Source organism: Myotis myotis, unplaced genomic scaffold, assembly GCF_014108235.1.
Source record: "Myotis myotis isolate mMyoMyo1 unplaced genomic scaffold, mMyoMyo1.p scaffold_m19_p_7, whole genome shotgun sequence".
Classification (NCBI taxonomy): domain Eukaryota; kingdom Metazoa; phylum Chordata; class Mammalia; order Chiroptera; family Vespertilionidae; genus Myotis; species Myotis myotis.
In genome coordinates, this window is record NW_023416379.1 from 60,097,933 (window position 1) to 60,122,776 (window position 24,844).

Here is a 24,844-nt window from a genome sequence, read left to right on the forward strand (position 1 = left end):
TCATCCTCATGGTATGAGATGGTTTGCCACCACCTCAAAAATCCAGGCACAGGATGGAGAGGAAGGAGGGAAAATTTGCCTTTCCCTTGAAGGATATGATTTTGAAGTTGCTCACGCTATTTTCACTCATGTCTCATTAATAAGAATTTAACCAAATAGCCACACATAGCCATAAGGGAGTACAGGGAATATAGTCATTAGCTAGGGTGCCATGCGCCCAACTAAAATTTTATTATGGACGCAGGAGGAAACCAATACTGTTAGACAACTATCTATCTGGGCAAAACCTTTAAAACTTAGATATAAGGTGCAACCAAATCACACTTTCCCTTCTGAGGTGAACACGTCTCCATTCCTTACAACCTGACTTTGCCTGTCTTTGTTTTTATTTTTATTTTGCTGTCAAAATCCTGAACCTGTTGAAAAGTCCTCCCTATGTTAGATCTTATGTCCACTTACCCACATCAAATTCTTGCCATTCTCTTTTCAGTGCTTCCCTCTCCCAACTCTATGTTTTTTGTATTGGGCTCACTTGGGAATTACTACTCTCCTGTGTTTCAACAAGTGTTACTCTTCCTCTGGATTACTTTGAGACACAAATTGCTAATACACCTGTGCGGAGATAGAATAATAATCTTAGGTAGGTTGTTTATTCATATTCATTATTGTACTATTGTGAATAAAATAAGGCAAGACATTATATTTACATTTGTTTGTTAGCATCAGGTATATGGTAACAGCAGTATTCAGTAACAGCAGTGACCCTCACATTTTAATAGAATCAGTGCAATAGTCAGGGCCAACAATTAATACTCCTTTTGCAAATTGATCTGTAGAGTCATTGCAGTCCTAATCAAAAGCTCAGCAGGCTTTTTGTAGCTATTGACAAGCTGATTCTGAAATTCATGTGGAAATGCAGAGTACTCATAGCCAAGACAAACTGAAACAGAAGAGCAAAGTTGGAGGACATCCATTAGCTGATTTCAAATCTCAGTATCAAGACAGTGTGGTGTCAAAATAGACAAATAGGTCACTCAATCTGAATCAAGAATCAAGAAATAGAACCGTACATATATAGACAACGGATTTTTCTAAAAGGTGTAAAAGCAATTGAATGGAGAAAGGATAGTGTTTTCAGTAAATGATGCCAAGACAACTAAACACACATATGCAGGAAAATGAACTTTGATTGAAGCCTCACATCATATACAAAATTAACTTAATATATAGCATAGGCCTAAATGGTCAAAAGCATGACTCATAAAAGAACTGATTAAGTTGGACTTCATTAAAATTTAAAACTTCTGTTCTTCAAAAGACACGGTTAAGAGAACAAAAGGACAAGCTGGACTGAGAAAATATTTGCAAATTATGTGTCTGGTAAATCACTTGTTTCCAGAATGTATAATGAATCCTTAAAACTCAATAATCAGAAAACAAACAACCCTCCTTAAAAGGTGGCAAGTGGACACAGCCCTCCGGAAAACCATCGTCGGCTCTGGCCACAGCACCACAAAGTATATTTAGGACAAATGTAGTCAGTGGTTATAACACCAAAAAAATAGGATTCTTAATAAATATTTAGGAATATTTCCCAGAAGGTCTGGGATTCTGCATCATTTCTTTAAATGTAACAATAGGTGACTCAGCCCCAGCTTATGTGAAAAACATCCTTGCCAGAGGAGCAGCCATCCAACTGGCCAACCTAAGGCAGGAGGTCGGTGTACAGAGGTACATGGAGTAGATTTGTGGGATGGGGCCAACCACACAGGGCAGCAGGGGGAAACTTCTGGCGGTAGAACTGCTCTGTATCCCAACTGTTGTGAAAGCATCACACACTCTATTTGTCAAAACTCAAAGGATTAGATTGCCTCTATGATAAGAGCTTAAAGTAAGCTTTTAATCAGTGATTCAGTATGTCCTTTTTATATGCCGGAAGTAAAACAAAAATCAATTTTAGTAAGTAAAAACCTAAAATGTTTGTTAATTTTACTTGTTTTTTCCTTGATACCGGCCTCTGACATAATACCAAAGCATAATACATGAAAGGTAAAGTTCAAGAGTTTAAAAAAAAATGAGATCCAAGGGTAACGTTCTTGTTCCAGAGAAAATTTCCAATGCCCAGAAAAATGAATGGACTGCTTATCTATAGGCAATTCCTCAACAAATATTATTTCTTACAACAACACTTGTGATAAGCATTAAACAGCTGAGAGTTAAATGCAAGAACACGGAATGCAGATAGGAGTTATTACCTTATGCAGGATAAGGAGCCTAACTAGGACACAGTCAATCTCAGAGTTCCCTCCCTCAGAAAATAGTAATCTCCACAAAAAAAAAAAAAAAAAAAAAAAAAAAAAGGATATGCAAGTTCTATCACATATACTTGTATTTTGAAACTCTTAGCAGACAAATTCTCATTATGAAATATCAATAAGCAAATCAGATAAAAATGATTGATAGGTGTTCAGTTCAGTTTAAATCTTCACATTTTAGTAGATAATATATTATTGCTTACATTTGAGTTACTATCTGGGCTCTAGGATTCCAAAAGAACTGGTTCAATCAATTATTTAGAAAATACTTATGGAAACAGTTTGTCTCAAACACTATGACAAATAAGAGATATTATCAGTGAACAAGAGAGATTCACACCTTCATGCAGTTTATCTCTAGTGTAGTTTAGAATCTCTGCCTTAAAGCATGTTCATGGTTATTTTAGCCTTAAAATTTTTCAAAAAAGAAATCACCAGTCTTTATCCCTCTCTCCCACACTTACACATACATACACACACACACACACACACACACACACATATATATATATATATATAACTATATACCTATATAGATGTATAGATATATTTTATTTTTTAGGTTTGCCAAATACAGAACTTCTACTATAATTTGAATTTCAGATAAACAATGAATAAATTGTTTAATATAAGTATGTCCCATGCAGTATTTGGGACATACTTATACTAAAATTTTATTCATTGTTTATCTGAAATTCAAACTTAATTGAATATCCTGGTTGTTGTTTTTAGCCAAATTTGACTATATAACTATATACAAACATACAGTCCTATGTATGTACATATGTGTATGTATATTGGGGTTTCCAGACACACACACACACACACACACACACACACACACTATACTATCTATATAGTACACGGCATGTGTATTTTTAAGCAATTTAACTTCTTGGAGAAACTTTCAAGATGAACTATGTGTAAACTATTATCCTAGATATTCAAATATAATGATCTGTGATTTAAAGTTATTTGCTATAACCAATTAAGTGCTGTAGGCCAGCTACCAAAAATGATGTTCATTTAAAGTAGTTAAACCATTACAATTGGAAATAATAGGCTATCAGATCAGTTTCTCTGAGGCTACTTACTGATAGTTCAAGAAAATAAAACATCATTAGCATATATCACAGAGGGCGTATACAAAAGTGGGATAAAAATCACTAAGCCACTGGGTTAAAACAGGATAAATTAGGAGAAAAGCATTCCCCATTTTACCCAGCTGAAATTCATGTATTTTGTGCTAAGAAAGGGTTCTAGGAAATTATTGCTGCTACCTACCTTTCTCCTCCCCACTCCAGGCCGCATGCCTATTTTCACCAGCCACTCATGCCAGTGAAGAACTGATGAAGCATACCCTTCGGCCCTGAGGGCACTCAAAGGAGAGAAGAGATAGGAGGCTTTCCCCTAGGCCTGGGCAAGAGCCTCAGACCTATAACAGACTTCCCAGGACAAGAGTCAGAAAGCAGAAGTTTGGGGCAAAACTTGTCCCTCAGGCATCTGCTTACCAGGATCCCCTCCTCTAAATAAGCAAGCAAGTATTGAATGGGTGTGCTACATCCTCCCATTCCTGAGGTAAGAAAGAGATAAGAAAATATTGGGAGCTTGCAGGGTTTCTTCTGGCAGCTAACCTAGAGAATGGCAATCTGCTGGCTACTGCATTCCCAGTCAACACCCATCACTCACAATACTGCCATAACTTGGGGTGTTGCATGAACCAGCCCAGAACAAGTCAGTCGTATAAAAACCCAGCTTAAAGGCCCAGCAGGCAGAGATCAGTCAGAACGATTACAAATTTCCAGGTGAAACAAAGATGATGGGAAAGCTGTCCAAGAAAACTCAAATGAAGCACATATTTACATGTACAAAAAAACATTTGCTGGAACTAAAACAAGCCATAATTTCCCTATGCAACAACTGGGCACATGAAGAAGAGAATGATCATTATAATGGCCAAAAAGAATGGTCTAGAACAGTGATGGTGAACCTATGACACGCGTGTTAGAGGTGGCACGCGAACTCATTTTTTTGGTTGATTTTTCTTTGTTAAATGGCATTTAAATATATAAAATAAATATCAAAAATATAAGTCTTTGTTTTACTATGGTTGCAAATATCAAAAAATTTCTATATGTGACACAGCACCAGAGTTAAGTTAGGGTTTTTCAAAATGCTGACAAACCGAGCTCAAAAGGTTCGCCATCACTGGTCTGGAAGATCATAAAATAAATAATTCAAACACAGTCATGTGGAATCATGAAAGGACAGATAAAATAATCTGAGGACAGGTTTAGTACACATATCACCTAGTAGTAATCTGAAAGAGAAATACATGATTAAACTAACAACAGAAATTACTTTCTGTGAGCTGAAGACAGACCTGAGTCTGCAAACTGAAAGGGATTGGGGAGAAAAAGACACACCTGGGTATATCCAGGTAGATTACTGAACTCCTGAAATGAAACTGTATAAATTTTCAAGCAGAAAAAGCAAGTTGTCAACATGAAAAATAATAGCACGGGGAAAAAATAAGAATAGAACTAATGGAACAACTGTAATGGAAAAAGTAGAGAACATTCATAGTAACAAAGGTAAATGTCATAAATACAGTGGGGCCTTGAAGGGTTTAATTCGTTCCGAGACCGAGCTCGTTAACTCAAATTACTCTGTCAACTCAATGCAAAAAATCAGCCGAGAGACAGCTGGGATCTCAAAAAAACTTGTTAGTCGGGACACTCCTAAGTCAAGGCCCCACTGTAGTTCAGTTGATCAAACCAGCAAAAATAAGAAAAAAAAGAAAAGCATTATAAAGAAATCAACATAAAGAGAAAAATGAAGTGTATTAATCATTTATTAAATATAAATGTGCTAATTTTTTCCACTGAAAATCGGAGGTGGTCAGATTGGTTAAAATGCAAAACCCAGCTGCAAATAACTTAAAACAAAGTGGTAAAGAAAGGTTAAAGATACATGGATAGACAAAAATATCAAGCAAATACAAACAAAAAAGAAAGCAAGAGTGATGATATTAATATTGGATAAGGTTGATTTGCCATGTGGTAAGATTTGTATTTGGAAACTAATTCTAACAATGAATTGGAGAGTGGATTCTGGAAGGAGCAAGACTAGATAGAAGAAAAAGTACTAAACAACCATGACTTCAATAGGTTAATTTTGGTTGATATTAAATTAAAATTGAGAACATTTGTTTTAAAACTTTGAGCTTTTCAAGGAAATAAGCAAAATCAAATAGCATCTAATGTAGTGTGGGGTTCTCAGCAGCCTTAGCATCACTTCAGAAATTGTTAGAAATATGAATTTTAAGGTTCTACACTTACAAAAATGTTCTCTGTAGGACCCAGAATTCTGTGTTGAAACAAGGCCTCCAGTTGATTCTTATGTACATTAATGTTAAACACTCATTAAGATGTTTAGGCTGCTTTCTCTGAAAAATAACTTCCCTCAGTTACACAGATTTATTTCTATTAATTATTTTCTATTTCCCAGCCTGACAATGGAAGGTCAGAAGGATTGCATTTAAAATGGATACCAAGTATTTTCCACAGAAGCAATGCCATAGATTAGAAAATGTAGTGACATTTTGTTTTCTTCTTAAAAACAATCCTTGCTAATTTAACATGTTTGAGAATCTCTGTGTTGTAAACATCCCCAGTATGTTGCTGAAACTGTAAATGTTTAACATGTTGAAAAATTTAAAAGCCTCTTAAAATAAAAATCAATCAAAAAGTTAAAGGCACTTAAGAATACCCATAGTTTCATGAAACATTTACAATATCAATCATTTATTTGGCTAAAAAGAAAAGCTTAACAAATTGAAGTCTCAAAAAAGAAAATAAAATTTTTTTCAAGTTACCTTCCCCAACAAACTTAAACATGAATTGTGAAATTTTTATTTTTGGAAAGGTTAGTCCACATTAAGAAATAAAAAATATTATAAATTATAGAGAAAGCAATGACACGAAACAAAAGTTATACTCAGGGTAAACTTGTCTTAAAAAGAGGAAACAAAAAAAAACTTAGTACTCATTACCAGAAGTTAGGAAATGAATAACAAAAGAAACTAATAGCTGAATTAATAAACTAGAAAACATAAACAGACCAAAATAAGGCAGAAAGAAATAAATTCAAAAGTTAAAAAACAAACAAACTAAGAGCAATAGAGCAGATGAACTCTGTGAACTTGATTAAAGGAAAGAGCGCACATGGCAAACACTCGCATGAGAGGGCGTTTGGAAACATATGCAGGATTAAAAATGAGAAGGAGACAAACCACAGATACAGACATGATTAAAAGAATCATAAAGATTACTGCTTGCAATTCTATGGCTACAAATTTGAAAACACAGAAGTGAGTGATTTTCTAACAAAATATAAATTACATAAATTGCCAATCACTGTAGATGTCAGACTGGTGATTAAGAATCTATCAAGAAAAAAAAGGCTCAAAGACCAGATGGATTTAATATTTAAGGAACAGATGATTCCAAAGTTGTTTAAACATTTCAAAGCCATGAAGGGGGGAGCGGGACCTCTGATTTTATGAAGCCAGATTAATTTTAACTGCAAAGCCTGATATGGAAAAAGAAAAAGAAAAAGCTGGTTCTATCTTACTTAAAAATGCAGATATAAGTATTTTAACTAAAATAAAACGTTAAGTAAAAAGCAGCTTGCTTCTGTCTTACTTAGATCAGGTCCCCATGGTAGACCCTGAGGTAGAATATGCATGCCAAAGGTTTTTGGGGGAGTGCTTTCAGGAACAACACCTGAAAGAAAGCGAGAGGTGGGATTGGGGTACAGAAAGAAGTGGAACTGCAATACTGTTACAACAGTGGGTTCAGGCTAACACACAGAGGGAACTCTGAACCTTCATGGGAGGCAGACTGCTCCCTGAGAGGAACTCAGCTTTGAGCCAACAGCTTTCCCAACACTCTGGACACCTGGGGAGTCAGTGGCTCCTGCTGAAGGTGGCATCTGAGCAGCACACCACAGCACCCCTGAGTCTCAAGTGAGAAGAGTTTCAAAGAATGCGATACAAACAAGTAGAAGGTTTGACTACAAGTGTGGTTTGATATCCAGAACCTATCATTTTAATCCCTTGCATCAACAACCTTTAAAAAATGTATTAAGTTCACATTATTAAATGCTGAAAGGCATATGATAAATTTGTTAATTCATCAGTCATTTCTGATACATCAATAGTTTTACATATTGCAGGTAGGTCAACCCATCATCCTCTGATTTATGTGCGCGTGTTACCTTTTTTATTTTCTTTCTGGCTTCCTCTCGTCCTCCCCACCCACATCAACCCCAGTATGTACAGTAAGGAGAGAAGAAATAACTATAACATACTGGCTCCAAATAAATATATATTTAAATTTGTCCCAGATTTGTTTCAGAAACAAGCATCCTGTACTACCAGGTTCCCTTTCGCAGGGGCCGTGTTGGAGAATTTTTAATTTAATTAAACACACCAATCTCCAGAGCCATTCTCTAGCTCTCCACTGAACACACCAATATTCCCTGGATATAATTAACTCCGTGAGGATATAAATAAAAATAAGTAAAAGCTAGGAAAATCATCCAACTATGGCCATATGTCCAAACAGAATGCATGCATTTCAGTAGTACAGGTTTTCATTTAGAAATTCCCAACCAATTCACCTTTATTAATGGCAAATATTCCCTCGACAAACATTCCCTCCCCTGCCCACAATAAGAGAGATTTTTAAAAATTGTGAACATGACAAACAATGTATAAAGTCTAATTCTCTTGCAGATATACAGCACATACTAGAAATTAACCTGAACGCTTACCTTTGCAGATTCCATCTGGTGGCTTTGTAGATGGAGAATCTCAAACGCTGGGAAAACTCCGCATTTCTGAGACTGAAAAGCACATATGGCTTCAAAGGTTGCTAGAACTATGGCTCGGCTATAGGATTCGCCAATTATCCTGGGAGCTCACCCACTCTAGGGGCATCTTAGAGCCATACTCGCTGAAAGAGACGGAGTGTCTGGGGTGGAGTTTAGTATTTGACTCCCCGAAACCTGTTTTCACACGCCCCAGCCCAGGTGTGGATCCTTAGGACCACCAGTTGCAGTTAAGGAGCGGAATTGGTTTCACCAGTTTCCCATATGAAAGCCACGGCAACCTCAAATCAGAAGAATTTCTGGAGGCTGCTCTCTCACAGAATTAGGTTCTAGAAACTGCTCTGTTTGATGGTCAGTCCTGAGAAGTTTATTTTCTGTTTGTAGGCAGAGGTTTGTGGAAATCCAAATGGTAATAGAAGTCTTCTTGATACATACTGAATCAGGGGCCAATTGAATTTCAAGTTTAATGTCTGCAAGCTAAGTCAGCCTGATAGACAAATCTCAAAATAGATGTGACATGCTCAGTGACCTGAGTACTGGCCATTGTCATCCCCTTCCCTCTGGATGGCGGCTGAATGAGCACCACTAAGATTTTCTCCTATAATTTTCCTTTGCAAACGCTTTTAATCCCAACTAATCCCGCTTCAAATTAGTCTGATTCTATATATGTAAAGCTAAATTAGTATATGTTGGGAAAATTTTAGTGAATTTTTGATAAGCCAGATGCTTTACTTAGATATTGCATGAAATAAAATAAAACAGATCTAAAACTGTGTCCAAAATATGTAATATTTGGGATAATTTTTAGATATTTTAAGAATCAAGAAAACCAGTTCTTGTTTTTTGTTTAGTGTTTGCTTGTTTTTACATAAAACAGCGGTTCTCAACCTGTGGGTCGCGACCCCTTTGGAGGTCAAACGACCCTTCACAGGGGTCACCTAAGACCATCAGAAAACACATATATAATTACATATTGTTTTGTGATTAATCACTATGCTTTAATTATGTTCAATTTGTAACAATGAAATTGGGGGTCACCACAACATGAGGAACTGTATTAAAAGGTCACGGCATTAGGAAGGTTGAGAACCACTGACATAAAAGAAAGAGCTAGCAAAAGTAGACAGGAATCACTTATATCAAGCAGGGTAGTCATCTGACCGGACACAGAAGACCTGACCAGATGAGCCCTTTAGAACCTCTTCACCTCTATATTACATGGCTCATGTGACAAGATACTTCTTCTAATGCTGTTTTTCTACTGACAGTGAGAACATTTCTGAAGAAATGTAAATAATTTTGAAGTTCCACTGATCTCCAATTCTTTATAAGAAACAGATTTTTTGAATATTGAGATAATTGATTTCATATTTTCCTTCCTTTTGGTGCTACTTTCCCAAGCCTTTATTTCTTTTCATTTTAATTCTCTATAAATTCTTTGCTGAGAAACTGCAATTACATTTAACTACAGAGAGGTAGTTAGCTGGTGCACACATAACTTTTATGTTTTAGTTCATTCCTTTTTTAAATCAGAGTAATACGTCTCTATTCAACTGGTCTAATAACCAAGGTCAATTTAGTTAAGTTGTAATGTTAAAACAAACTAGGCACATTCTATTGAATACTTCTTGCTGGCATTATTCTAATTGGCAGTGTGAGGTTTTTTTAAAGAAATAAAATAAAGACAAAAGGCAATCATGTTAAGTGGCATTGAGTTTAGGGAGAAGAATCTAGAATCTTGATGGATGTTTAACAGTAGTGATCTGTAAGTTTCTCAAATGCAATTTGGCGCTTAAGAGAATAATTATTACATATACTAGCTTCCACCTGCAGTCCCACTCTAGGACTAAACCTGCACGGCCAGAGTGAACCAGGAAGTAAAATCATTTTATCAATCCTGATCACTCAAACTCATCAATGATTGACTTTTGTTTATTGCCAAAATTGACTACTTTTCTTTCCACTTGTGAGATCTTTTGCCTAAGTTCTTCTCATTCACCATTCATTCCTTTCACTGACCCTGCAGATACAGAGGGTTTCTTCTTTGCAGCACTAGGATTTATATGTAAGAGAAACTTGTGACAGCAGTCTGCTTGGAACTGGGAATGGGGAGAAGCAAACACTTTCACTTAGTTATATGTTAATTGAAGGTGGGTTTGTGGGAGCAATTGAGATTATGGTGGAGGGTGTAGAAATAAGAGAGACTTTACCTGGACTACTAGATGAGCCAGAAATCAAGATTCCTCGAGAGGAATTATGTCACACTCTGAAGTGAGACTACTTAGCAGGGTATAATATAACTAACGTTTGTGATCATTAACATGTGAAGGAAAAAGGGGGGGGCATGGGATATTGTTGATGGGAACCACAGGGTTCCATTAAATACATCTGAGTAAGGTGCATCCTTTGGGCAAATATTGATTGCCCATTAATGCTACAGTTGAGTACCACACAGGGGCAATGGCATAAATAAGGAGTCCTAAGCCTCAATAGTGAGAAATACAGCCCCTTAAGTCCCTCTATAGCAGTGGTTCTCAACCTTCCTAATGCGTGAACCTTTAATACAGTTCCTCATGTTGTGGTGACCCTCAACCATAAAATTATTTTCGATGCTACTTCATAACTGTAATTTTGCTACTGTTATGAATCGTAATGTAAATACCTGATATACAGGATGCATTTTCATTGTTACAAACTGTACATAATTAAAGCATAGTGATTAATCACAAAAACAATATGTAATTATCTATGTATTTTTCCGATGGTCTTAGGCGACCCCTGTGAAAGGGTCGTTCAACCCCCAAGGGGTCGCGACCCACAGGTTGAGAACCGCTGCTCTATAGCATTATGCTGACAATTGTCCATGAAACCAATGTGTTACAGGGCCCTTTCACCATCCTAATTATTATATACATACAAACTTTTGTATGGTTGGCAAGTCATGTCACTTAATTGGCAATACAATAGAAAGCTTCCAGTGGAAGAGAGAACAGAAGGGAAAATACGCCCTTTCGTGTTACTTTTTAATATTCAGGGTGAAAACTCCACTATTAAGATGCTGAGATTTTGCTGCTTTCTTTTCACGTTCTAGAAGATTTCTCTTGCAACCTGTTCACAACTGTGTCCTCAAAAGTATGTCCTGAGCTCGTACTTGCCTTTCCTTACTTCTTAAGTGGTAACATCATGATATGGGGGACTGTGTCTCTGAACTGAAGATCAGAAGAACTAATTACCAGTGCTAGTTTTATTATTTTTTAAATGTGTAGCTTCAAACAACTTGCTGTACCACTCTAAGCTCCATTTATAAAATGGAAGAGTTACTAATTCTCTAATTTTCCAACTATTTTTAGTACTAGTACTTATTTGCAAGTGGAATTTTATTCCAAAGCCTCAACATATAAAACAGATCAGAGTGGAATCCCTTAATTTGAAGTGGGGAAACAGCGGGTGGTATGTGGAGCCCTATCCATTTGATCCCAGGCCCTCCTTCTGCACTCTGCTGTGTTAACCTCCCAAGTCACTTCACTCAGGAGACTGAGAACTCATTTTATTTATCTATTTTTTAAGTGTCTTCATTTCTTTCTTTTTTTTAAAGACAAAGACTTTAATATATTTTTATTGATTTCAGAGAGGAAGGGAGAGGGAGAAATAGAAACATCAATGATGAGAGAGAATCATTGATCGGCTGCCTCCTGCACGCCCCCTACTGGGGATTGAGCCTGAAACCCAGGCATGTGCCCTTGACCAGAATCAAACCTGGGAACCTTCAGTCTGCAGGCCGGCGCTCTATCCACTGAGCCAAACCAACTAGGACTGAGAATTCATTTTAAAGAGTACCGCCAATATAGGTGAGCCTTTCCAGATCCAAATTCTGCAATTCAGTAAGTTAATTCTAGCATTCTCCACCTGGATGCAGAGCATCTGGCTCAGTTTCCATTAGTGTGGGAAATGTCAGAGAAATAGAAAGTCAGAAAGTAAAAATGTTGCATAACATAAAAAAGAAAAACACTTCTTTCCTACCAGCCAGCAGGAAGTAGATTGCAAATCTCTGTGGGAATGTTTGTTAAATTGGTTTGAATCCCACTGTTAGATCTGCAGGCATCACTTTCCAAGTTCGGGTAAAGCTCCCTCAGTGCTGAATGCAAAGATGACTTCTCCCTACAGACTTAGGTTTGCTTCAGTTCCCAAGCCTTCCTCAATGGAGGAGGGACCCCCACCAGTAAACCTAGCCTCACTCCCACCTGCCAATCTACTTTGCAGCATCAGGAATTATTCAGAAGCGAGTAGCATAATCAACAGTGCCCCTGTTTCCATAAGGCCTCTCTATGGCCAGCTGAATAAAGGGCCGGGAGCAGTATAATAAAGCTCTGGTGCAATGAAAATAATTTTAAAAATAATACTTTCATTTCTTGACCATCAACTCTATGCCAGGTATTAAGCTAAGAACCTTATTACTATGCATATTTTAGCAACAATCCTGCAAGGCAGGTTTTATTATCCCATACCCCTACTCACAGATAAAAAACTGAGACTTGGAGTTTGTTTAGACATAAAGAGAATATCTAGCACACCCACAACTAGCCCTGAGCACTGCAGTCTCCTTTCCCCACGCCCACTGGAACTATGCTTGGAATGCCAACCTGCTTGGCTATGACCCAGAGATGACAAGAGATATTTGCAACAAGGTCTGTTCCTTGGTGCAGCTGACAAACTGATCACAGGGAGTTCGTCAACCAAATATAGGCCATTTACTCATAAAATCATCTAATGTTTAAAATACTGCTAGATGTTTAGAAAATATTTTAGACCACTGACTATAGTGGAAAGTAATTTACATTATGAAAGCAATCATTTAATCACTGTAATTAGCCAAGTTATTACCTATTCAGCTAATTGTCTTTTAATGATGTAATTTAAAAATTTAAACATCATATTATTCTAGCCAATGACAAATTCTTATTTCATAATTTTCCAATGAAAAGTGTAATTTACTATACTGTACAATGTAATTTCCACAGAAATTAACTTTCATTTTATTCTTAATTACAGGCTAAATCTTTCCCTAACTATCATGACCTGTACATAACCAATGAGAGAACTTGGCCTTTCCGGAAAATGTAGGGGTAGAGGCTAAAACAAAGGCAGTTGGTTAGGTTTTTTTTTTTTAGGCATGTTAACAAAGTGCTGACTTTCTGTACAAAAACATGATACCATCAACCTAGCTGCGCTTCTCAGCTAGCTGCACATTAGATTCTCTGTGGAGCTTAAAACAAAACAAAACAAAACCCTCATGCCCAGGGGTCACCCTTAGGGATTCTGATTTAATTGGTCTGAAGTGTGTCCATCATGCTTTAAAAATCTCCCCAGGAAATCCAAGTGTGCAGCCAGGGTTGAGCACCATAGAAAAGGTAATTTTAGCCTGTGCTGCCTTTAGTCCACATTTTGTTTTGTTTTTTAAATCTTTATTGTTGAAAGTATTACATATGTCCCCTATTTCCCCCAATGATCCCTTCTAGCCAGCCCCACCTCTTGCCTCAGCCTTAACCACCCTATGGTCGGTGTCCATGGGTTATGCATATATGCCAACAGGTTGTTCGGTTGATCTCTTCCCACCCACTCACAACATCCCTCTGAGATTCAACCATCTGTGGATTTTTTTAGGGGAGCTGCTGGTAGACAGAGTTAAGAAGCATTATGCTGGGCATCTGGGAGCAGTAAGACAGGGTTACAAGAATGGACACAAAAGACCCAGACAAGCAACTTCATTGCAGGTTTGTAACCTAGAGAGTGTGGAGTTTGCAATGATAGAAGAGTGAGAGTTAGGCTATAGGTCAAGATCCTAGATAGTCATGCTCAGTTGGTAAATATGCCAGTATCATTTCTCAGAGGCTTGCAAAACAGTCAGGAATTTGAGTAGGCTGTTTATCTGCCATGGGACTATGCACCTGAGATCTGAAAGCAAAAGTTTAATGAGTTAAGGGGCTCTTTATAAAATGCTGAGCCAAAGGAAATCTCTAAGTGTATGCGATAGTCATAGTTAAGAAACTATGATTTGTGATTCTACTGGACTCACTTAAGTGTACAAATTCACATTTGACACTTATCAGACCTTTGTTACAAAGCTGAATGACAAGTGGTTTCTGCCCCAGGGGGTCACAGTCCGGTGATATTTTACACTTTCTGACATTGCCTGCAGAGAGGATGGAGGAGCCTTGTCTATGCAGGTTCAGTCCTGAGAGAGAGCAAGTATGGCTGGGAGGCTTATCTGCAGCCACCAAAAATGTTTTTATGAGAGAAGCTCAAGGATCTTGGTATTATATATACCAAACAGTTAAATTACGCAACCCAGACAGTCCAAAAAGTGTGTAAAACCTGAGCATAGAGTTCAAAAGGAGGCATGCATGAGTTTGTTTCTTAGTCAACTTTATTGAGGCATAATTGACACACAATCGATTGCACATATTTGAAGTGTACAATTTGACGCTTGATATTTCTGTGAATTCAGTAATACATTCAGGATAATGAACATATCTATCATCCTCAAAAGTTTCCTCCATGAAAAACACAGAAAGACATAAAGGCTAAATTAACATGTTACTAAACAATGAATGGGTTAACAATGGGATCAAGGAAGAAATCAAAAGATATGTTGAAACAAATGAAAATGAGAATACAACAACCCAAAATCTTTGGGTCACTGTGAAAGCAGTTCAAAAGAGGGAAATTCATAGCATGGCAGGCCTACCTTAAGAAGTAAGGAAAATCTCAAATAAATTATCTAACTTTACACTTTAAAGAACTAAAAAAAGATCAACAAAGCCCAAAGTGAATAGAGGAGGGAATAACAAAGGCCAGAGCAGAAATAAAGGAAATCGAGTCTGAAAAACATTCAAAAGATCAATGAAAGCAAGAGCTGGTTCTTTGAAAAGATAAACAAGATTGACAAACTTTTAACCAGACTCATCAAACCATCACATCCCACTCTAGTCCATGCACTAACCTCTTCTTGATTGGATTCCATCAATAATCCTTAAGTCAGGATCCTGGGTTCCTGTTTGACTCACCTCATTGCTAAAGGGACTCATCTACTTTGCAAATCTGACAGTTTTGCTCCACCAATTAAAATTCTTTAATAGTTTTCCTTTGCTTCTATAATAGAGTACAAATTCATCAGCTTGGTTAAAAAAAAAAATTCCTTCTTTGAACCCGGTATCAACCTGCATCGCCTGCCATTTCTCACCTTTCACCTTATAACAGTATCACACCAATTTTTATTCTGCTACTAAACATACTACCTTGGGTGCTGCATGACTGCTGAAGCAGATCTCCTGGTTGGAATACCTTACTTCATCAAGGAGCTAATTCTCACTCATTCTTCAGAACTCAACCTGTACCTTGTCTTCTAGTTGGTAAACTGTCCCCCTCAAAGCTCTCTCACCATTCTGGACATACTCCTCTCATAGGAAATACAACTTTGGGGGGAATTATTCCCTACTGTAAGTGTCTTGTCTCCCATTCATTTTTACATTCCCAGTGCTTGACATATGGTAAATACTCAAGAAATAGTGATTGAATGCTTAGTGATAACCAGGTGCTAAATGAGAAAAATAATTTCCTTGATCTATATATCTAGTAAGCCTGACCCCCCAAATGTGAATATGTGAGTATATACATATATATATATATATATATATATATATATATATGTGTGTGTGTGTGTGTGTGTGTGTGTGTGTGTGTGTGTGTTCATTGGACATCCCTAGAGCAGGGATCAGCATACTTTTTATATGAATTTCCACATTGTAAATATAGTAAATTTTACACATAGTAAAAATAGGCTTTTGTGGGCCACACGTTCTCTGTTGCAACTTCTCAAAAATGCTGTTTTAGCATAAAGCAGTCACAAACAAATGGGCATGTCTTCATTGCAATAAAACTTTATTTATAAAAATAAGCAATGATCCAGATATGGCCTGTGGGCCATAATTTGCCCACTCTTGACTTAGAGGCTTCTAAACCAACTTTTTAAAAACCCAACCTCTTTTTCCCACAGGAGGCCTACATGCCACTGCCATGTCTCTAGTGATCCCCAAGAAGTTCCAGCACCGTTTGCAAGCACTGAACACCAGTATCAGTGGGTTACAGAAAATAGCCTTTGTCGTCACTGCATTAAGGGTGTGGAGCAAAGATATGCTTAGTGGTGCTGAGAAAAATACACACTGACTCGCAAAGAGAGGTGCTGAAGATGAGGTGGAGCTTGTGGTCACAATCATGCAGAATCCAAGGCAATATGAGATCAAAGACTGGTTCTGAAACAGACAGAATGGCATGGAAGATGGAAATCGTATCTCTGGTCTTTTTTTTTTTTTTTTTTTTTTTTGCATCACCATTTATCCTCTCTACGCACTCTGCCACCAATGTATAACTTTTTAGTCAAAACACATGTAAACATTTGTTTTTTAAAAAAGTACACCTATGTGAGAGGCATACTATGCCATGGTTAAGACCATACATTTTGAGATTAAATGACCTGGGTTTGAATACCAGTTTATCCATTTGCTAGCTTTATGGTCTTGAGCAACTTAACCACCTGGGGATTTTTCCTCACCTGTAAAATGGGGGTATACCTACCTCACAGCATTTCTGTGAGGGCTATATGAAATGATATATGCAATGGGCTGGCATAATACTGGCATAGTATATATAGCAAAGTAACTATTAATCAGTATTTTTATTTGGACTACAGACATATTTGTTGTATATATTGATTCATGTGTTCTTTTTTAAAATATATTTTTGTTGATTTCAGAGAGGAAGGAGAGGGAGAGAGAAATAGAAACACCAATGATGAGAATCATTGATCAGCTGCCTCTTGCACGCCCCCTACTGGGGATCGAACCTGGGACCCTTTAGTCCACAGGCTGATGCTCTATCCACTGAGCCAAACCAGCTGGGGCTTGATTCACGTGTTCCTGATGTAATTCAGGGCTTCTCAAGCATCTGAAATCCACAGGTTAAAAAAAAATTGTGACAATGCAGAAACTATGACATGAGGTGCCTTTAGAGAGAATAACAGAGAGCTGGAGTGTGGAACTTGGAAGAGGGTCAGAGCAGCCTGCCTCCCAGGGGCTGGCAACTGGAGAGCCTCCGGGCAGTCCTGTCAGTAGGAGCGAAGTGGACACCCCAACTGGATTAGTTTCTGGGAGCTGGGCGTCACTGCTGACAAGAGTGCTGACAAGATGTTCAGTAGTGGCCTGCCCCAGGGGACCCGGCCGACCACACAGGCCAATGAGCATGGCTTAGAGAAGGGGAACTCGGGAAATTCAGAGGTTCAGGGTTTCTGAGCAACAGCTCAAGTGCCCATCAGTAGATAAGCGGATAAAAAGGCTGATGTACATTTACAAAATGGAATACTATGCAGCTGTAAAAAAGGAGGACCTCTTAACCTTTACGACAGCATGGATGGACCTGGAGATTATTATGCTAAGTGAAATAAAGCAGGCAGAGAAAGACAAATACCACATGACCTCCCTTATATGTGGAATCTAATGGACAAAATAAACTGACAAACAAAATAGGTCCAGAAGCATGGATGCATGAGACAGACTGACGGATCTCAGAGAGGAGGGGTGGGACTATAAAAATTAGCCAAAAAACATATATATGTGTATATAGCCCATAGATACAGACAACAATGTGGTGAAGGCCCCGGGGTCCTGTCCTTGAGATATTTGTGAATTTCCCTACAAAACTATTAGCCCAAATGCAGTAATTTCCTTTTTCTCATGGTGGTTTTTCTTTTCTTTTTTTTTTTTTTAAATATATTTTATTGATTTTTTACAGAGAGGAAGGGAGAGAGATAGAGAGTTAGAAACATCGATGAGAGAGAAACATCGATCAGCTGCCTCCTGCACATCTCCTACTGGGGATATGCCCGCAACCTAGGTACATGCCCTTGACCGGAATCGAACCTGGGACCTTTCAGTCCGCAGGCCGACGCTCTATCCACTGAGCCAAACCGGTTTCGGCGGTGGTTTTTCTTATATTTAATAAATGACCACTTTCACAGACAATTATATAGTCCTCTTTCCAACTCAATTTATCTTTTCTCTGAATTTTTTAATAAGAAAATTGTTCATAAATACTTCACTTGGGAATTGGGGCAGCAATTTCCATCCTTTCAGTTCTTTCCTTCTAAATTCAATATTATTTTTCTCAAATAAAGGTATTTTTTTCAAATAAAGATATTAGCGATTATAGGAATTATTTTTGATGATAGAGACACATCTTATTTTCAAGTATCACAAAACAAACTTAGGATTTTTCTTTTGAACACAAGTATCACTATCACATTGCATGAGATTGAAAACATGAGAATGGAAAGACTTTGTTTCCAAAAAATAACACCACATATCAAAACCATATAATAAAGCTGAATGGAGGGAAAATATCATATTATTCTTTAAAAAAAATCAGAAGGCTTGCCATTTGGAAGTTCATTAGATATATTTACAGTGGAGCCAGAGATTATAGTTAGGACAAGTGAAGTTAAAGTCATATATTTTTTTAAAGTATAAGTACTACTTAGATTAACCATGATATGGAAGCTGTTTTATAGGCCCTTCAAAGAATAAAGAGAGAGGACTTGAGTTTGATATCTTCCAGTTTGAGGTTCTTTTATTCTACACAAGTGTTGTATGAAAGTGGTGTTTGCATTCCGTAAGTGGTTGGTGAACTGTTTAAATCTAATAGCTCAATTTTAGAGTATAACAGAGGATAGACTTTCTGATCAAAGTGTCTACACATCTAGGAAATAAGAATGTATTTAAATTAATTCTTTAACCCAATGAAAGGTAGGCATTTAATTTATATGACTTACTCCTAATATTTTTTGTCAACAAGAACACACAGCTTGATATTGAAAGTAAATATGGTTTTTGTTCACATGTTGCTTGAGAAATTGAAAATGGATAAACATTTAGCCACTAATCTGAATTAGTCAGCAACACAGGATCCTCATTAAAGTGCTTAGAGCTGTTCACAGAGCTGCCAACACCAGTTCTTGTTAGTTTGTTATTTCAAAAACTGTGCCATAAAAATTCAGCTTCTAATATATGTACCTGCTAAATAATATAGAGCTTTAAACAGGTTCCTCGGTTAATTGATACCATTTTTAGTGCAGTTTTATAAAAGCTAGCGTATGTCCTAGTCATTAAAATAGTAGATTGCTCTTACTAACATGTAAATTACATACATTCTAAAATACACATGAACTGCGCAAATGTTAAATTAGAGCATCAAGAGTCATTTCCTCAACACTTTCTTCATGAAGCTCAAGTGATTCCCAAAAGCCCATACAGAATTGCTGGCATTCAATTTTTCTGACTTCAGAACATGGCAGTTTCACAATGTCCAACCCGATATAAAACGGGAATATGAAAGGCTGGCATATGATTTAAACTAGTTGCTCAGAGTACATTTTTCCAGTTGGAAGAAAGTCATCTTAGGATTGGACACAGCTTTTAGAAGCAATATGATCTTTTCAGTTTATGACCAAAAGAAAAAAAAAAAATCAAAGTTGAAAGAAACGGTAGTGTGAGGATTCCCAGGGACTGGCAGAAGAGGGACCGGCTAAGTGCTGAGAGCTGAGCCCCCACAGCAGGCCACTCTGACTCTGGCAATGATCCTGTCGATGCAGCTTTCCACAGAGAAGGTGGGATGGGTCCTAAAAGTAGTATTCAGACTTTTCAAAACCTGGATGATCCATGAGCAAGAGAAGTGAAAAGTTTTCCCGGGGTTATAATACCAACGTGATAACAATTGAGGTTAGCAGGCAATGCTTCATAACTTACACCTCACTTTTCCCATTACTTCGAATCTTAAACTAGAAATGATAACTTTATTGAAAGGTTTTTGTGGGAATTAAATGAAATCCTGTCCATAGAGGACTTTCCACCTGAAAACTGTTGCAAAGTGTCCATTCACTTCTCACTCTCTCCTTGCTTCTCAGGGTTTGATCACAAATCTTGTTGAGTGAGGGAAAAGGTCTTGAAAGAGAATGATTACTGGAATAGCAGCCAGCAAGTCAGTGTCAAAGGGTGCCCTTCAAACACAAAGGCTGCTACATTTTTCTTTATGACTCCACAAACATATTTACCTTTGCTCTCCTTTCTTCCTCAGCTGGCATGATTTCCCAACCAAGGTAACGCGGCTTCCTCCCAGCACTGCCCTAATGCTGATGGACTGTCAGCAGTGACCTCCCTGGTTCCAGGTTCAGTACACACTGGAGTGGCTGCGCGGCATTGGACGCTTCTCAGTGCTCTCCCTTCCCTCCATTTCTGCCGCTTGATTCCTGGTTTACCTCTACGTCCACTAATCTTCCTCTTCTCTGCTTCCCTGTTTAAGTGTCAATGTTCCCTAGAGTTCCCTGTTCATTTTCATGAGTTTCTCCATGACTTTCCTCAAACTCATGATTTTCACTACAACCTGGACATGTTCCTATACCTGTATCACCATTCAGATCGTCTGCAAGTCCAACTGCCAAATGAGTAGTTCCACCCGCGTGTCCCCGAAGACATCTTGAATAAAACATAACTCCAAACTCCCCAAACCGCTGTGCTCCCATGGCACTTTGCAGATGACTCATCCTAGCATTTATCACACTAGGGGTTTTAAAAAATATTATTGCTGTTTCATGGTAAACAGGAACTATATTTTATTCAACTTAGAATTCCTAGCTCCTGGCAAAGTACTGGCACATAGCACCCACTAAATCTGAGTGAGAAAGTACAATTCTTGTGCTGCTGCGGAACCTGACCCAGAGCACCTCCACTCTGACTGGAGTGTTTCTTTGGCTCCTTAGTGTGTCTGGGTTGTGTTTTGGTTACAGGGTTGCTTTGTTTTCAAGGTTCTGATTGTTGCTGGGTGATTTCCTTGGGAGTCCCTCCTGGTTGCTATGCTTCACAGTGTGAGATTTCTATCTGTAACTAAATGGTCACATTTTTTTTTTCTGCCTCTGGAATGGAACAGGGCCTAGGAGAAGCTCAATTGCAACCAAACATATATTTGTGGACTATAACAAGCAGGGAAGGAGTTTGGCAGAAATCTCCTTATCTCTGCCCAGAGGCAGCCCTCCTGTCTTGTTTCACTGGCTTCTTCCTCAAAAAGAATCTCACTTTCTCACTGCTCAACTCCGGTTTGAATGTTTATCCCAACTGGTAATGGATCTATAAACTTAAAAAAAATGAGCAAGTTTATTAACCTCAAAATAAAATGAGAAAGCTGAAGCTGTTTTCTAGCTTTTGTGGGCTATGGTCTTTTTGTTGTTGCTTTTCTTTTAAATTTTAAAACAAATACTCTTTAACTGATCTTTTTTTTTTTTTAAATGGAAGACTTCTACTAAAATCAGGATTTGGAAGAGACAGCTAGACCATGTGCCTTTTACAAACATGTTATAGTAAGCTAACTTTTTCTGGAAATGTTGAGAACTATAGTATTCTGATTCATTGAATACTGTAGTTAATCAATCCAAAAATATTTCATAAATGCTTTCTCAAAACTGTCTTGGACATCAAGAGGAAAACAAAAGATTTTACAATACAATTGGAGATGAGGAGAATCTAAGAGTGAAAAATTTAAGACAATAGTAGCAAACCATGTAAATCCTTAAATGGGCCCTAAAACTGACCAAAAATACTACATCTATCCCTCTGGTCAATTTGTTCACCCATTCTCCAAAATTAGCACTTAAATCTTCTCCACTCTCCTCCAACTCTTGACTCAATGCTATGGCTGCCACTGTCATAACCACCAACTTCACCTACACTCCTAGCACCTTCCCCATTCTCATAGGGTGACCTTAACTTACAGGAGAGAAAATAAACATAGAAGCCCTCAGAAACTTCCACATCCTCCTGATGCCAAATATATCAAACCATCCCTATCTCTTTCACTCTTTTATGATATAATAAAAGTGTCAGGCTAAATCCTCCATAATGTGATAGGTTTGTACCATCTCTTCCTTTTCAGAATTTATAAATAGGGATACCTATTCTTTCTTACTTTGTTGAAACTCTTTTTCCACTCCCTCTATTATAATTTCCCGCCAGTTTTTAAACACCTTTAAGAATTCCATTTAAAAGCTACTACTCTCAACTCCCGTTCCCCTAAAGAGACTGTGCTAGGTTTCTCTGCCCCTTCGTGGGCATATTCAGTCTCCACTTCCTCCACTTTCATTCATTCATTAATCCAGTCTGACTTCGGCACCATCACTCCACCAAAAGAGCATTAGTAAATGAGACTTATGTGCTCCCTGTAGCTAAATTCAATAGGTATTTTCAGAGAGCTTGTTACCACTTACACAATAATAATTCAAAGATCCATTTGTGAGAGGTTGTCCTAATTCTGAGGCTTGACTCCCCGAATTTGAGTCCTATCTCTACCACTTCATACTCTAATCTCAGAGAATTTATTGAACTTCTCTATGCTGTGGTTTTATCCTTTAAAAATGTAAATAATAAGTAATAACTAACCTCAAAGACCCGTAGGTATCATACATATTAATTCTCTTACACACATACATAAATTAATTGCAAAAGAGCCTAGAAATCACAATTTTATATCTGGCCCAAATTTCTAAAGCATGCTGGACTCATGTATTGAACTATCTTTTCCACTTGGATGTCTCAAAGGTACTGTATTAGTTTTCTATAGTAGCTATAATAAAGTACAGCAACTTAGTGGCTTAAAACCTTTGTGTTCATATTGATCAATGTCACCCCTATCTATCTATCTATCTATCTATCTATCTATCTATCTATCTATAAATATCTACACTAATAAAAGAGAAACATGCAAATTGGTGTCACTCCGCTACGCCCACCAGCCAATCGGAGTGACTATGCAAATTAACCCAACAAAGATGGAGGTTAATTTGTATATGCAGGCGCTGAGCAAAGACTGAAGGCTCCAGCCGCAGTGAAGACTGAAGACTGAAGGCTGAAGACTGAAGATTGAAAGGTGAAGAGGCTTGGCTTCTCCACTGCGACCACAGCGGAGAAGCCAAGCCTCGCTGTGGCTGGAGGGGAAAAGCCTAGCCTCGAGGTTTGACTTCTCTGCTCGGCTAGACCAAAGGCCTGGGTCCCGGGTGCCAGAGGAAAACCAGTGCCAGCAGCCAGAAGAAGGAAGGACTATTATGCGAATCTTCATGCAATGGGCTTCTAGTCTACACTAATAAAAGAGGAACATGCAAATTGGTATCACTCTGCTACACCCACCAGCCAATCAGAGCAACTATGTAAATTAACCCAACAAAGATGGCAGTTAATTTGCATATGCAGGCACGGAGCGAAGACTGAAGGCTACAGCCAGAGTGACGACTGAAGACTGAAAAGGCTTGGCTTCTCTGCTGCAGCTGCAGCAGAGAAGCCAACCCTCGCTGCAGCCAGACCAAAGGCCTGGGTCCCGGGTCCCAGAGGAAAACCGGTGCCGGCAGTCAAGAGGAAGGAAGGCCTATTGCGCGAATCTTTGTGCAATGGGCTTCTAGTCCAATCTAATAACAGACAAACATGGTAATTGACCGTACCTTTGCTATGCCCCCCATTGGCTAATCAGCATGATATGCAAATTAACCACCAATAAAGATGGTGGCTAATTTGCATATGTAGGCTCCAAGCAGCGGAGGGAAGACTGAAGGCGAGCCGGAGCAGCGGAGATGGAAGACGGAAGGCGGCTCTGGCCGGAGCAGCGGAGACAGAAGACGGAAGGCGGCTCCGGCTGGAGTGAAGGCCTGGGTCCCAGGTGCCAGAGGGAAACTTGTGCCGGCAGCCAGGAGAAGGGAAGGTCTAGTGCACGAATCTCTTCATGCAACAGGCCTCTAGTCCTATCTAATAAAAGAGAAACATGGTAATTGGCGTACGACTGCTACCCTTCCCATTGGCTAATCAGGGCGATATGCAAATTAACTGCCAGCCAAGATGGCGGCCGGCAGCCAGGCAGCTTGAAACTAACATGAGGCTTGCTTGCTTCAGTGACGGAGGACTCCAACATTCCCCGCCTGCCGCTGCAGGCCTCTGAGCTGCAACTCTAAGCAACTATGTAACATATATAGAAGCTAAACAAAACCCCAGAAACCTGCTTTAGTCCAGGCTTTAGAGAGCAGGATCGCAACATTGTAAGCAAGGCCAGAAACCTTTCAGCAGCGGAGGCCTAAGAGCTGGAGCCAAGCCTCAAAGCTAAAGCTGGCCCAGAATAAAAAAAAGAAAAAGAAAAAAGGAGCGGTTGGGAGCTTCAATCACCCGCCAGCCTGAAAACAGCCCTCAGCCCCTCACCCAGGCTGGCCAGGCACACCAGTGGGGACCCCCACCCAGATCCAAGACACCCTTCAGGGCAAACCAGCTGAGCCATTTTACATTCCCACTAATAGTGCCGGCTTTACTATATAGTAAAAGGGTAATATGCCTCCCAGCACCGGGATCAGCGGAGCCGCGAGGCCTCCCAGCACCGGGATCAACGTGACAGGGGGCAGCGCCCAAGCTCCCTGATCACCCTGCAGCTGTGTGTGTGACAGGGGGCGGGGCCACAACCTCCCTATCCACCCTGCTCTGTTCGTGACAGGGGAAGGCGCCCCAACCCCC